This window comes from Ovis canadensis, chromosome 25, assembly GCF_042477335.2.
Source record: "Ovis canadensis isolate MfBH-ARS-UI-01 breed Bighorn chromosome 25, ARS-UI_OviCan_v2, whole genome shotgun sequence".
In the NCBI taxonomy this organism is placed as follows: Eukaryota; Metazoa; Chordata; class Mammalia; order Artiodactyla; family Bovidae; genus Ovis; species Ovis canadensis.
In genome coordinates, this window is record NC_091269.1 from 21,134,601 (window position 1) to 21,151,133 (window position 16,533).

General features: G+C 43.9%; 1 protein-coding gene across 1 annotated transcript in view; it reads right to left on the minus strand.

Annotated features, from left to right (window-relative positions):
* FMN2 (formin 2) overlaps nt 1-16,533 on the minus strand; it is a 354,330-nt gene that overhangs the window by 300,048 nt on the left and 37,749 nt on the right. The gene's annotated exons all lie outside the window — the stretch shown is intronic.

The following is a 16,533-nucleotide window of genomic DNA, read 5'->3' on the forward strand; positions in this document are numbered from 1 at the left end:
CACCAGAGAGATGACAAGGAAGAGAAACAAGGCCCGAGTTTCTAGAGAGAAAGCTGACCCCTGAACAACTCGGGTCGGAATGGTGCGGGTCCACTTACACATGGATTCTGTTCAGTAGTAAACACTCCAGAACCACGTGCCCCACAGAGAGAGCCATGGCTGCAGGCTGATGGCCACCCACAACTTACGGGAGGAGGCTCTACTGTGGAAGGGGCAGAGGTTGGAGGCCTTTGACCTCCGCCTGTCTGAGGGGCATCAGCGTCTCTGAATCAACAGCATTGGCAACAGGTCAGCTGTGGGAGGTGAAGACGAGGCACAAGATGTGGAGTAAGCTTTCCTGGGTTTGGATTCCACCTGCTGCTCACAAAACTATGTGACTTACCAAGTGACGCTAAGTTTCAGTTTTCACATCATAAAATGGAAGTAGGATTAAATAAACGGTTTAAATTAATCAATTTAAGTGAGCAGAGTGCTTGGCCCTTCAACATGCTGGCTGCTTTTCATAGGTTTTTGCTATTAATGATGTTGCTGTAAAAATGTAATTCATTGAGGCCTACTTGATGGCTCAGATGGTAAAGAATCTGCCTGCAACCAAGGAAACACGGGTTTGATCCCTAGGGAAGATCCCCTGGAGAAGGGAGTTAACAACCCACTCCAGTATTTTTGCCTGGAGAATACCATGGACAGAGGAGCTTGGCGGGCTACAGTCCATGGGTCACAAAGAATCAGACACGACTAAGTGACTAATACTTCCACTTTCCCTTTTTGGGCAAGGTCTACTTTGGGGGAGGCACTGTGAAAATAAACACTTTCTTTAAAAACGGTAAAAAGCTCCCTGATGACGAAGAAAGGGGACCTGAGGCCATTTTCCGCTGCTCCCTTAACTGCTGCTGGCGCACTTATTCATTCATTCTGCAAAACAGAGGCGCACTGAAGTATGGAAACAACGTAGTTTTGCTACCACGATCCTCAAAGCCCCAGCTCATCTGCAGGATGTGTCTCATGGCATCAAGAGCAAGAAATAAGTCCCACTTCCCTGAATCTCCTCATTCCTAATGCCTGGACTGGGGCAACCAACCAGACCATGTGAACTCACTCAACCTGCATTTGCCATGGACCTAATCGACACTACTGAGTGACTGAACTGACTAATCATCTTTTCCATGCTTTCCTGCTCACACTGAGGAAAGCATCACCCACCTGTAGGCCCTCACTGCTAGTACCCACAGCGAGTCTCAAACTTCTGCTTTGTCAGGATACAATTCTTTTTTTGGCCATGCTGCACTGCCTGTGGGATCTTAGTTCCCTAACCAGGGATCAAACCCAGGCCCTCTGCAGTGGAAGCAGAGTCCTAGCCACTGGACCACCAGGGAATTCCCATGATACTGCTTTAAAGGACGTGCCCATTGCAGTTGCCAACTGAAATTACACTATCAAATGAGCACCCAATAAACTGGCAGATTTTTAAATCAAGTCAATATATCCTCTGTGAGGATTTTGTTTTATTAGATAGCAAACTTCAGCCCACACTTTTCCCAAATACTGTGAAATCAGTCAGCATACGAAGCCCACTGTATTTCAGTTCTGTAACTGACACCTGGGCAGAAGGGTGGTGGATGCACCAACAGGGCCCCTCAAAGACCCTCTGCCACTAGGTGCAGGAATCACAGAGCTTGTCTCCCGAACAGCTCCTCTTTGCAAAGCGTTAAGACTAGCATCTAAGTTAACTCATGCAGGATTTCTCCTCAGATCTTGCCTTGGCTTCTGCTGCTTTCCATTTGGAATCTAAAGCTCCCCTCCCATTTTAGTAAATATTGGCTGCATTTGTAAGAGGAAACTAGAAAGAAAGGTTTTCTCCACTGTGTCCTGTGACCTGAGGACTCCATGTGTCTAACTGTCCTCTTCCCCATCCACCTTCAATAGATATACAGACAACATACAACCAATATTTACTACAAAATGAGGCCATTTTCAGATCCCATTCACACCAATCCCTAATTTCAGTTATATTTTGACTTTGCTTTCAAGGCTAGCCTAGTCTCATACCCCTTACAGGATCAGTAAGACCTTCAATATGGACCATCTGGTGCTTCAAGAAGTTTGGCCTTTGAAAACAATGGTGATGACACCCAAGCACCTTACTCCTACCTGCAGGCTCAACTGCGGTCTCTCTAACCCTACAGGTATCCGGACATGCCAACACATTTCTGAGCAGCACCCTTAGCCCATCCCTTCAGTCTCTGATCAAAACTGACCTTCTTCCAGGTGATTGTTCCAAGTGAACCAGTGACACCAACATTTTTATATGAAGCGTCATGGAGAAATTCTCATTTTTAAAGTCCTCCTCTGTGGGCAGTATTTAGAATACATCTTGGGGTCCTTAGTGCTCACACAGATTTCTCAGGCTACTAATACTCCACTCTTCCTAGGCTGTCTTCGATCTTTGAATCCCTAGTATTTACTACAAGGATCCCCAGCATCTTTCTCAAACAGCTTTAAAACTGTCCAAGATTCTTCACAGAACATTTCCAGAAGTCACAGGATTACTTTGTTAAAGAAAACACTCATACCCAACCTCACTAATGAATGTGCTGGGACTATTAACCACCAAGAACACAGGGAAATTGAGAATCTGTTTCAGTCAGAAGTTCTTCTTCTCACGAAGGCAGGGTGGTGTGGAGAAAAGCAACTGACCTGACTGTCGGGAGACTGATTTCTGGCTGTCCAAAGTACTGCAGCCGCAGGTAAGTCACTCCTCCTTTCTGAGCTCGAGTGACCTCACCTGTCAACTCCACTCCCAACTCCCATCCTCACTGCCCTTCAGATGTATCACCATCCAGCAAAGCACCAGCCAGAGAGGTTGCACTGTTCCGCCTTTGCTGCACCCAGTGCTGGGGCGGGGTCAACATTATCTCCACCCTGTACCCCCACCAGCCTCCTCCCGCTAGTCCTCAGTGATGGTCCTGTGCATCCACATGAAACATTTCCACACTATTTTCAAACATTTGGCCTTAAACACCCCTACTCACTCAGTGCAGAGGTCAAAGTCTCCTAACGCACAGCAAACACGGACACTGCCAGCACTCCCTCACCTTCCCGTGAGCTACCGACAAAGAAAGCCCACCTGCACTGCATCCCCCTTTCCTGGTCTCTCTTCACACACACGTGTTGCTACTCGTCTCCGAGGCCAACCCTGAGCTGAGCTACACATCCTACCCCTCTGACACTCTGAGGACCACACACTATCCATCAATTCTCCTTCTCTATAGGGTCCCTCCTTTCAGCATCTGCACATGCTCTAAACACGGCCAAGCTTTTTTTTTTTTTTTTTTTTTTTAGGTATTTCTCCTTCCCCTGTCATAACAACCCTGAGGTGTCATAACCCTCTGGTGCTCATCACACTCCTGCGCTGACCCCTTCCTGCCTCCCCGGCTCGCCCTGACCCTGCATCCAGCTTCAGCATGCGGAGACCTGGCCAGCGACCCCCATCAAAAAATACACATACATCCAACCCAGACTGCTCTCTACATCTGCAAGGTTACTGACAATAACTTTGGCAAATTCAATGACTACTTTTCAGCCTCACTCTTCCTTGACCTCTTAGCATTGTTTGGCATCACTTACTCCTCCAGCTGTCCTTTATCTGTCTCTGCCCCACTTCTCTAACTGCTCTTCACCTGTCCCATGCAGCTTTCCCCTGCCCGCTGCATAGACGTTCATCTGCATGTCAGGCCCTGCTGGATTCTCATCCTGTGGGCACTCTTCAATGCCTAACAGCTTCAGGGATCATCTGCGCAATCAAAGACTCCATCTCTCTCCCCGTAGGCTCTGTCTCCTGACCCCCAGGTACAAATAATCAATTACTTTTGCGTATCTTTCAGGATATTATCCTCAAATTCTGTACGACCTAAACTGAACAACAATTATGCTCACAAGTCCTCCAGGTAATTCCAATGCCTGCTCACATTTGAGCACCACTAGTCTACCAATATCATCTGCCCCTGCATCATCCCCAGCACTGCTTCCATTGCTAAGGACAGCACCTCCACACTCTTGGATTCCCACACCATCTTCCTCAGAATCTTCCAGCCTCCAAGTCAGACCCACAGAACAACCCTAGGTCAAGACTCCACAAACAGCTGGAATGCTTTCTCCTCTGCCTAAAACCCTCCAGCGGCTCCCCACTGCTCTCAGAATTGAGTTCCAATTCCTAAATCCATCTACCAGAAGACTCCATCAACTGCTCTGGGTACCAACCACACTCTTTACAGATGCCTCTCCCACCCCTGCCCCTCACACTGGACACTACGCTCCAGTCACACTGACCACTCAATTCTCTGTCCCCATAAAACACCACGCCACTGTACCCGCCCACCTGGCAGCCCCTTGGACAGTGAGCAACACAGCATAGGGAGAGGGTCTGCATTTTTCAGGAAAGTAATTCAGTTTCTATTATATAACAGTATTTTATGACTGGCTGATGACCACATATGGTTAGAGAAGGAAAGAAAAGTCAAACTGACTTTTCAAAATAAATTTAGCTTTTATGTATTACCTAAGAATAGACCTGGGGCCAGCTAACTGCAGCCAGTGTTTGTGAATGAAGTCTTGTTAAGAAATAACAGCCAAACCCACTCCCTGAATATTGTCTGTGGTGCCCACATGACAACGGTGTAGCTGGGTTCAGTGACAGAGGCTGTAAAGCACTTACTAAGGCCTTCTATCTGGCCAACCCCTCAGCTCGACAATAAAGATAATAGAAAGGAAATAAATCACCTTTCAGATTTCCAAAGGCTAGTACAAATCTGGGGGCTTCCCAGGAGGTGCTAATGGTAAAGAACTCCCCTGCCAATGCAGGTGGACATAAAAGGCATTGGTTTGATCCCTGGGTCAGGAAGATCCCCTGGAGGAGGACATGGCAACCCACTCCAATATTCTTGCCTGGAGAATCCCAAGGACAGAGGAGCCTGGTGGGCTACAGTCCATGGGGTCACAAAGAGTCAGAAAGAAACAACTTTGTGCACTACAAACCTGGAGGAAAATCCCTCTCAGTCCCTGGTTGGCTGCTGTCCTCTGGGTCCTCAGGTTCTACACTCCTCCTGGCTCTCAAGACTCAAAAGGGAGGCCACAGAAATGCAAGTCATGTCCACAGAACTAATTACTACTCAGGGCAAATCCACAAGAAAGAGAAGAAAACCATGACAAAAAGGCTAGGCTAAGTCATCCATTTTAATTAAAGGCCATCAACAAACATTCGCAACCAATTCTGTATCACCCACACTGTTTGCCCAAGGAGTGAGAAGAAGCACCAGTTGTCAAAGTAAAACAGGCCCTGATACAGCAAGATCCTTAAATGAGCAAAAACAAACTACAGAGAAGCCAGTATGTCACTGACTTCAAAAGTGTGACTGGCACAAATGAGCTTTGAAAAGTTGATTTTTATAAACCTCAATGAGCTTCATGTCTGGGGATTATTGTGAAATCTATAGACATCCTGGCAGCATCTCTTCTAAACTCAGAATGCTGAGACGGGGCAGTAACGTCAGTGCCATTGCTACTTATACAACAATACTCTCGAATTAAGCATAGTTGGAGGGTTGAGGGGGTGGGGGAAGCGACTGTTTTGCCTTCTAAAATATAACACACAAAAAGTAGCACAAATTTACTAAACACCAGGTCGAAAAAATAAAATAACCTCAAAACATATGTGCTTCAATTCAGATGCATAGAAGTTAAGATACGGATTCCTACAAGAGCTAGTCATAGTCCAGCCACTCACTAAAGTAACCGGGGACAAATTACAGTGAATTGTAAGAATGAAAATAAAAGTGACAGAGTGTTCTTTAAAATGATGCAGTCCAGATGAATAATTTTCAAAACATGTATTAAAACCCTTCTCCTTCATACTGAACCATGACTACAAACACGGAGGTTATAGCCACAGTCAATCCTGCGGTAAATACAAACGTTTAAAAACCAAGATGGCGGAGGAGCAGGACAGGGAGACCGCTTTCTCCCCCACAAATTCATCAAAAGATCATTTGAATGCTGAGCGACTTCCACAAAGCAACTTCTGAACGCTAGTGGAGGACACCAGGCACCCAGAAAGGCAGCCCATTCTCTTTGAAAGGAGGTATCGGAGAAGGCAGTGGCACCCCACTCCAGTACTCTTGCCTGGAAAATCCCATGGATGGAGGAGCCTGGTAGGCTGCAGTGAGCAACTTTCACTTTTCACTTTCATGCATTGGAGAAGGAAATGGCAACCCACTCCAGTATTCTTGCCTGGAGAATCCCAGGGACGGGGGAGCCTGGTGGGCTGCTGTCTATGGGGTCGCACCCAGTCAGACACGATTGAAGTGACTTAGTAGCAGAACAAAATATAAAAGACAAAAAGAGAGACAAAAGAGTTAGGGATGGAGACCCACTCTGGGGAGGGAGCTGTGAAGGAGGAGAAGTTTCAAAACAGCAGGAAACCCTCTCACTGGCAGGTCTGTGGGGAATTTTGTAATCTCAGAGGGCAACATAATCCGCAGAAAAAGAAAAAAAAAAAAAAACCCACAGAATATGCACCTAACTGCAACTCCCAGCAGAGAAGTAGCTCAGATGCTCATGTTGGCCACCAGTGGTCGGGGGCTGGACAGGGAGGCACGGGTTGCATGATTAGGGTAAGGACCGGGCCTGAATTCCCTGAGGACAATCTGAGGGAACTAACAACCCAAATTGTGGGGTATCCAGGGAGAGAAAAAACAAAGAACTCTCCCACTAAAGGCTCTAACCTAATGCACAGCCTGGCCCTCTCAAAGAACAAAGGATTGAGCGAATACCAAAGGAGAGCTGGCCGGCTGCATACAGGCCCCTCCCTGCTGCCAGAGGCAGAGAGGCAGGCCGGTGACAGCCAGAGCCGGAAGGCAAGGGGCTGCTCCATTCTCGGCCCCAGAGACCAGCATCCTCCACCAAACTGCGAGCAGGCTCCCAGTTGCTAACCAAGTCTTCCTGGGCTCCTGAACGGTTGACATCCAGAGCCACACAGCACACCTGAGACGGTGCTCCCAAGCAGCTGGGACCGGGGAGGTGATTAAGATGTATGACCCACCTGGGACAGTGTGAGCGCCACGCACCTGGTGAGCCGCTCGGACCAGGGAAGGGCACAAAACACATGCCCAACCGAGTCTGTGCTCCTGTGGAGTACCCGAGAACCTGAACCTGAGCAGCTCAGACCTGGGAAGTGCACAAAACACAGCGTCCACTTTGGACAGTGCCCCTGCTGAGCAACCTGAAACCTGAGCAGTGTAGACCGAGAAAGCACATGCCACCCTGAGCTAGGCAGACCCAGTGTGGTCCATGCGCTACGAGCACTCCCCACACATGCCAGTGATATTTGTTTACTGTGTTCCTCCCTCCCCACAACACAACTGAACTAGTAAACATAACTAAGCGACCATCTTCGCCCCCTTGTGTCAGGGTGGAAAGCAGACGCTGAGGAGACTTGGAAAGAGAGGAAGCCAAAATAAAGAAGAGGGAACCACTCTGGAAGTGACAGGTGCAACAGATTAAAATCCTGTAGTCACTATTGACTAAGCTTTGGAAGGGGCCTGTAGACCTTGAGTCTTCTCAAGGTGGAACAAGGAACTATCTGAAACTGAACTGACCCCCACACTGCCCACAACAGCTCCAGAGACATTCCTAGATATATTTTTATCACTTTTTTAAATTTTTAAGTTCTTCATTAGTCCTTTAATTTTCATTTTTATAACCTACTACCTTGCAAAAAAAGACCCTATTTTAAAGCAAATTTCATATATATATTTTATAGTTTTTATTATTGATTTTGTTTTGTATTTTTAATGTTGTATTTTTGAGAGTGTAACCTCTACTCTAGATTTTTAATCTTTGCTTTTTTGGTATTTGTCATCAATTTTGTATGTTTAAGAATCTAATCTTCAGCATCCATTTTCTCTTAGGGGTATGATTACTGGCTTGATTGCTCTCTCCTCTTTTGACACTCCCTCTTCTCCCCCTGGTCACCTCGATCTCCTCCCTCCTCCTTCTCTTCTCTGCTTCACTCTGTGAATCTCTCTAGGTGTTCTGGCCTGTGGAGAACACTTAGGGAACTGATTACTGGCTACATCGGTCTCTCCTCTTTTGACACCCCCTCTTCTCCTCCTGGTCACCTCTATCTCCCTCCTCCCTCTTCTCTTCTCCATGTAACTCTGTGACCTCTCTGGGTGTCCTTCACTGTAGAGAATCTTTTCACCATTACCCTAGATGTTTTATCATTTGTACTGTATGGATGGAAAAGTGTTGAGGCTACTGTAAGAATAACACTGAAAGCCAGAGGCAGGAGGCTTAAATCCAAAACTTGAGAACACCAGGAAACTCCTGATTCCATGAACATTAATTGACAAGAGCTCACCAAAAAGCCTCCATACCTACACTGAAACCAAGCTCCACTCAAGAGCCAACAAGTTCCAGAGCAAGACATACCATGCTAATTCTCCAGTAGTGTATGAACACAGCCCTGAACATTAAAATACAGGCTTCCCAAAGTCATGCCAAACCCACACCCCAAAACTCACTATTGGACACTTCATTGTACTCCAGAGAGAAGAGATCCAGCTTCCCTAATCAAGAAACCTTGACAAGCCACTAGTCCAACCCCACCCACAGGGAGCAACCTCCACAATAAAAAGGAACAACAAATTTCTAGCCTACAGAAAGGTCACCCCAAACACAGCAATCTAAACAAAATGAAAAGGCAGAGAAATATTCAGCAGGTAAAGGAACATGATAAATTCCCACCAAACCAATCAAAAGAGGAGGACATAGGGAGTCTACCTGAAAAAGAATTCAGAATAATGATAGTAAAGATGATCCAAAATCTTGAAAACAAAACAGAGTTACAGATAAAGAGACTAGAGACAAGGACTGAGAAGACACAAGAAATGTTTAACAAGGACCTAGAAGAAATAAAGAGTCAATCAATAGTGAACAATGCAATAACTGAGATTAAAAGAACTCTGGAGGGAAACAACAGTAGAACAGCTGAGGCAGAAGAAAGGATAAGTGAGATGGAAGATAGAATGGTGGAAATAAACAAAGCAGAGAGGAAAAAAGAAAGAATTAAAAGAAATGAGGACAACCTCAGAGACCTCTATGACAATGTTAAATGCCCCAATATTTGAATCATAGGAGTCCCAGAAGAAGAAGAAAAAAGAAAGGCCATGAGAAAATACGAGAAGATATAATAGTTAAAAACTTCCCTAAAATGGGGAAGGAAATATTCACCCAAGTCCAAGAAATCCAGAGAGTCCCACACAGGATAAACCCAAGGCAAAACACCGCAAGACACATATTAATCAAATTAACAAAGATCAAACACAAAGAACAAATATTAAAAGCAGCAAGGGAAAAACAACAAATAACACACAAGGGGATCCCCATAAGGATAACAGCTGATCGTTCAATAGAAACTCCTCAGGCCAGAAGGGAATGGCAGGACATACTTAAAGTGATGAAAGAGAAAAACCTACAACCCAGATTACTGTACCCAGCAAGGAGCTCATTCAAATGCGAAGGAGAAATCAAAGGCTTCACAGACAAGCAAAAGCTGGGAGGATTCAGCACCACCAAACCAGCTCAGCAAATGCTAAAGGATCTTCTCTAGACAGGAAATACAGAAAAGGTTTATAAACTGGAACCCAAAACAACAAAGTAAATGGCAATGGGATCATACTTATCAATAATTACCTTAAATGTAAATGGGTTGAATACCCCCAAAAAAGACAGTGACTGGCTGAATGGATACAAAAGCAAGACCCCTGTATATGCTGTCTACAAGACACCCACCTCAAGCCAAGGGACACATACAGACTGAAAGTGAAGGGCTGGAAAAAGATATTTCATTCAAATGGAGACCAAAAGAGGAGAGGAGTAGCAATGCTCATATCAGATAAAATAGACTTTGAAATAAAATCCATGAAAAGAAACAAAGAAGGACACTACATAATGATCAAAGGATCAATCCAAGAAGATATAACAATTATATATGCACCCAACATAGGAGCACTGCAATATGTAAGACAAATGCTAACAAGAATGAAAGGGGAAATTAACAGTAACACAATAACAGTGGGAGACTTTAATACCCCCACTCACACCTATAGAAAGATCAACTAAACAGAAAAGTAACAAGGAAACACAAACTTTAAATGATACAATGGACCAGTTAGACCGAATTGATATCTATAGGACATTTCACCCCAAAACAATGAATTTCACCTTTTTCTCAAGTGCACACGGAACATTCTCCAGGACAGATCACATCCTGGGCCATAAATCTAGGCTTGGTAAATTCAAAAAAATTGAAATCATTTCAAGCATCTTTTCTGATCACAATGCAGTAAGATTAGATGTCAATACTGGGAAAAAAAACATTAAAAATGCAAACATATGAAGGCTAAACAACATGCTTCTGAATAACCAACAAATCACAGAAGAAATCAAAATATGCATAGAAATGAATGAAAATGAAAACACAACAACCTAAAACCTATGGGGTTCAGTAAAAGCAGTGCTAAGGGGAAGCTTCATAGCAATACAAATTTACCTCAGGAAACAAGAGAAAAATCAAATAAATAGCCTAACTTCACATCTAAAGCAACTAGAAAAAGAAGAAATTAAGAACCCCAGGGTTAGTAGAAGGAAAGAAATCATAAAAATTAGAGCAGAAATAAAAAGAAACAATGGAGACTATGGCAAAACTCAACAAAACTAACAGCTGGTTCTTTGAGAAGATAAATAAAATAGACAAACCATTAGCCAGACTCATCAAGAAACAAAAGGAGAAAAATCAAACAAACAAAATTAGAAATGAAAATGGAGAGATCACAACAGACAACACAGAAATACAAAGGATGATAAGAGACGACTATTAGCAACTATACGCCAAAAAATTAGACAACTTGGAAGAAATGGACAAATTCTTAGAAAAGAATAACCTTCCAAAACTGAACCAGGAAGAAATAGAAAATCTTTACAGACTCATCACAAGTTTAGAAATCAAAACTGTAATCAAAAATCTTCCAACAAAAAAGCCCAGGACGAGATGGCTTCACAGGTGAATTCTACCAAAAATTTAGAGAAGAGCTAACACCTATCCTACTCAAACTCCTCCAGAAAATTGCAGAGGAAGGTAAACTGCCAAACTCATTCTATGAGGCCATCATCACCCTAATACCAAAACCAGACAAAGATGCCACAAAAAACAGAAAACTACAGGCCAATATCACTAATGAACATACATGCAAAAATCCTCAACAAAATTCTAGCAAACAGAATCCAACAACATATTAAAAAGATCATGCCTCATGACCAAGTGGGCTTTATCCCAGGGATGCAAGGATTCTTCAGTATCCACAAATCAGTCAATGTGATACACCACATTAAAAAATTGAAAGATAAAAACTATATGATTACCTCAATAGATGCAGAGAAAGCCTTTGACAAAATTCAATGTCCATTTATGAAAAAAAAAAAACCTCCAGAAAACAGGCATAGAAGGAACATCAGTTCAGTCCAGTTCAGTTGCTCAGTCGTGTCTGACTCTTTGCAACCCCATGAATCGCAGCACGCCAGGCCTCCCTGTCCATCACCAACTCCTGGAGTTCACTCAGACTCACATCCATCGAGTCAGTGATGCCATTCAGCCGTCTCATCCTCTGTCATCCCCTTTTCCTCCTGCCCCCAATCCCTCCCAGCATCAGAGTCTTTTCCAATGAGTCAACTCTTCGCATGAGGTGGGCAAAGTACTGGAGTTTCAGCTTTAGCATCATTCCTTCCAAAGCAATCCCAGGGCTGATCTCCTTCAGAATGGACTGGTTGGATCTCCTTGCAGCCCAAGGGACTCTCAAGAGTCTTATCCAACCTCAACATAATAAAAGCCGTATTTGATAAACCCACAGCAAATATTATCCTTAATGGTGAAAAATTGAAAGCATCTCCCCTAAAGTCAGGAACAAGACAAGGGTGCCCACTCTCACCACTACTATTCAACACCCTTGTCTTGCTTCTGACTTTAGGGGAAATGCTTTCAATTTTTTGCCACTGAGGATAATGTTTGTTGTGAGTTATCATACATGGCTTTCATTTTGCTGAGGTATGTTCCTTCTATGCCTGCTTTCTGGAGAGTTTTTTTTTATCATAAACGGGTGTTGAATTTTGTCAAAGGCTTTCTCTGCCATCTATTGAGATAATCATATGGTTTTTATCCTTCAATTCATTAATGTGGTGTATCACATCAATTGATTTGCAAATACTGAGGAATCCTTGCATCCCTGGGATAAAGCTCTCTTTCTCATGATGTATAATCTTTTTAATATGTTGTTAGATTCTGTTTTCTAGAATTTTGTTGAGGATTTTTGCATATATGTTCATGAGTGATATTGGCCAGTTTTCTTTTTTGTGGCATCTTTGTTTGGTTTTGGTATTAGGGTGATGGTGGCCTCATAGAGTGGGAGAAAAAACAGCAAACAAAGCAACTGACAGAGAATTAATCTCAAAAATATACAAACAGCTCATGCAGCTCAATACCAAAAACATAAACGACCCAATCAAAAAATGGGCCAAAGAACTAAACAGACATTTTTCCAAAGAAGACATACAGATGGCTAACAAACACATGAAAAGATGCTCAACATCACTTATTATCAGAAAAATGCAAATCAAAACCACAATGAGGTACCCTCTCACACCAGTCAGAATGGCTGCTATCAAAAAGTCTATAAACAATAAATGCTGGAGAGGCTGTAAAGAAAAGGGAACCCTCTTACACTTCTGGTGGGAATGCAAACTAGTACAGCCACTATGGAGAACAGTGTGACGATTCCTTAACAAACTGAAAATAGATCTGCCATATGACCCAGTAATCCCACTGCTGGGCATATACACCAAGGAAACCAGAATTGAAAGAAACATGTGTACCCCAATGTTCATCGCAGCACTGTTTACAATAGCTAGGACATGGAAGCAACCTAGATGTCCATCAGCAGGTGAATGGATAAGAAAGCTGTGGTACATATACACAGTGGAATATTACTCAGCCATTAAAAAGAATACATTTGAATCAGTTCTAATGAGGTGTATGAAACTGGAGCCTATTATACAGAGTGAAGTAAGTCAGAAAGAAAAATACCAATACAGTATATTAACACATATATATGGAATTTAGAAAGATGATAATGATGACCCTATATGCGGAACAGCAAAAGAGCCACAGATGTAAAGAACAGACTTTTGGACTATGTGGGAGAAGGAGATGGTGGGGTGATTTGAGAGAATAGCATTGAAACATATATATTACCATATGTGAAATAGATGACCAATCCAAGTTCGATGCATGAAACATGGCATTCAAAGCCGGTGCACTGGGACAACCCTGAGGGATGGGGTGGGGAGGGAGGTGGGAGGAGGGGTTTGGGATGGGGGACACACGTACACCTGTGGCTGATTCATGTCAGTGTATGGCAAAAACCACCACAATACTGTAAAGTAATTAGCCTCCCATTAAATTTAATTAATGAATTTTTAAAAAACACACATTTTCCTTCTATTACTTTCAAGACCTCAAAAGTCCTGGCTCAACAGTCCCTTCTGACCTTGTGTCCAGAAACAGTGGCTATGCAGGCCCTCATGCCATGCCCACATTCCTCTCAGGGCCTTTGCACTTGCTACTGGGCTCCTGGGAGGACCTTCCTTCCAACCTCTCCTCAGCATTCCAGACATTACACGTGAGGCCCCCCTCTACACTCTCCCCACTGCACCCCCACCACTGACCATATTCCCCTGGTTGACTTCCCTCACCGCACTTATCAGAGTCTGACATGAATTCATTGTCTACACTTTCATCTGTGTTTGTGTTTGTGTCTTAATTGTCTCAGCCCACTGTGAAGAGTGTAATTCAGGAGAACAGGACCTGGCTCACTAATCTCTCTCTGGAGCCTAGAACACTGCCTGGCATGTAGAATGCATTCAGTAAACATTTGTGAATGAATGAACATTATCACTCAAAGACCTTTGCCTTTCAGTATTCTTGAAATTTTAACCCAGTGAAAACGTAAGGGAGAATGTGAAATCCTTTCCTTTCATAATTTCTGTACCATTTCTAAAGCAAAATATTAGGCCCTAAAAATGTATAAAATAACATGGGACTAAACCAAGAGGGTTGACTGAGGTAGGTCAGTCCATAAACTGCATGAGGACGCTCTCCAGATCCAGATGGAAGCCCTGTGCTGGGATCTGTATGGATGGAGATGGGGGGCGAGAGTGCTCTCAGGGAAGGAAGCAAAGGTGGGGCTGGGAAGAGGGCCCTCGCGAGCTTATACCCACAGGCTGGTCTGTCTCAAAGGGCAACCGTCCTCAAGAGAACTGCTGGTTAGAAAATCTCCCAACAGCAGAGAATCTTCCCAGCTGGAAGCCAGCAGAGAGGCTAATTATCAGAAACTCCTCTCCCCACAGAAAGTGCCTTCTTCCCCCTTCCCCTACTAAGACCTGTTTATATTGATTCCTCTTCCCGGCTTTGAAGAAAAACTGCAATTGTGCATACAGTGAGCGCACACTTCTGTTGTTGACACGCCATTTAAATATACAAAATAACGTTTCTGGTTTCGAGTTAGGGTTGACTTGGGGGAGGGGGCACAGAGGGCAGGGATGGAGAGGTAGCAGAGGGCCAGCAAATAAAGTCAGCAAATGCAACCTCACAAAGTTGGGGGAAGAAATTCCCCACTCTGAGGAAATTACTTCATACCATAGTAAGGGGCTGCATTTATTTTGCTTTTCACTCTCTATGCCATACCCAGCCACCCTCCAATGACCAGGCTGGGAGGGGTTACTAGGCTCTCTAACATAAGAATAGAGGGAGGTGGGAAGCAAGAAACTGCTAGTTCAGTGATTTTTTTAAAAAGGAGAAATAGGATTACTCTTTTCAGTTTATTTCAGTTCCACATTAATTGACTGATAGACTTTATTTCCCCTGGAGAAGGAAATGGCAACCCACTCCAGTGTTCTTGCCTAGAGAATCCCATGGACAGAGGAGCCTGTGGGCTACTGTTCATGGGGTTGCAAAGAGTCAGACATGACTGAGCAACTCAACAACAGACTTTCTGAGCTTTAAGGGAAGTAAATGCAGTCAACTTGGGAATAGTTTTAATCAAAAAGCGAGTGTTAGAGGAGTGATTAGTATTGGCCTTTGTCCATATTTATTTTAATTTGTAGTTGCAAACTGATATATCTCCTAGAACACAGCTCACTAAAACTTTTAGGCCACAGCAGTCTCCAGGTTCTATCCCTGTAATAACACACACAGCTCTCAAAAAGGGAAATGGAGGAAAAGTTTTTAGTTATCCAATTCTTCTCACACAAGAAAAAGATCTACTGAGCAATGGTTAGCTGCCATGTCATGAATGGACATACAGACAGACAGATGGGTGGATGGATGAATGGAGAGATGGAGATAATAAGTGATAGATACAGATTGATATAGACATGGTAGATACAGAGATAGATGATAGATGATGGATGGATGGATGGATGGATAGACCAGTCAATCTTAAGAAGAAAGCCTCACAAATCACAGTACATCCCAGGGAATCTTCTTTCACATGGGAAGTATGAAGAAGATTTCACAATATTTTATGTGGTTCATTTTCCTAAAACTGAAGGGAGACCCCAGTTGTGATGGGTAAAGGATAGCAAGGGGGGAAAAAAAAAGCAGATGCATATGGACATATTGGGATTTACTCTCTCTTCTTGATCTCAACCAGGGCTCATTTCCAGTATCTCTCTGCACTCCTCACCAAGGCACCCTTGTTCAGTGGTACACACACGCAGAGGAGACAGGGGTGCAATCAGAAGCAGGGCACAGGCATAAGCAGCCCACATGGATGAGACCCACTCCTCTATGGCACAAACTCCATGCTCCACACAGGGAGCCGAGATTCTCCACTTTCCTCATGAGAGAATCCTGTGTGGGAGTTCTCACATATCTGAGTTTAGATGCCCACTCAACACAGCCCCCAAGGTCACACAAGTACCACATACCTGAGGAAGATGAGCAATACTCTGGCTTGAAAGCAATAACCCAGCTATGCTGTCATTTGTTATGAATTATGAAACAGCTGGGAATGATTGTTCTGCAGAATTAACCCTCTTGGTGAGTGGGAGCCGGGGAGAAAGCAGACAGGACTGCTTTGTGTCAACAGCCAGTACACAGATGAGCTATGAACACATGGGAATAGCGCTGCAAGGCCCTCAGAAACCTGCCGCCTCTGGGAGCAAAGCTTCCAGCCTCGGAGCTGCTTCTGAAGGTACATCCATGACCAGTAAAGTCAGAAACACTGACTCAGAGCCACTCAGAACCCATCACTGGTTAAAACAGGCTAGAAAACTGCTGAGAGTGGCCATGTGTTAAGAAAAGGAAGTTTGGCAAATATACTTAAGAACCTCGTCAGAAAGGAAACAGACATGTTAAGCTGTCGTGGG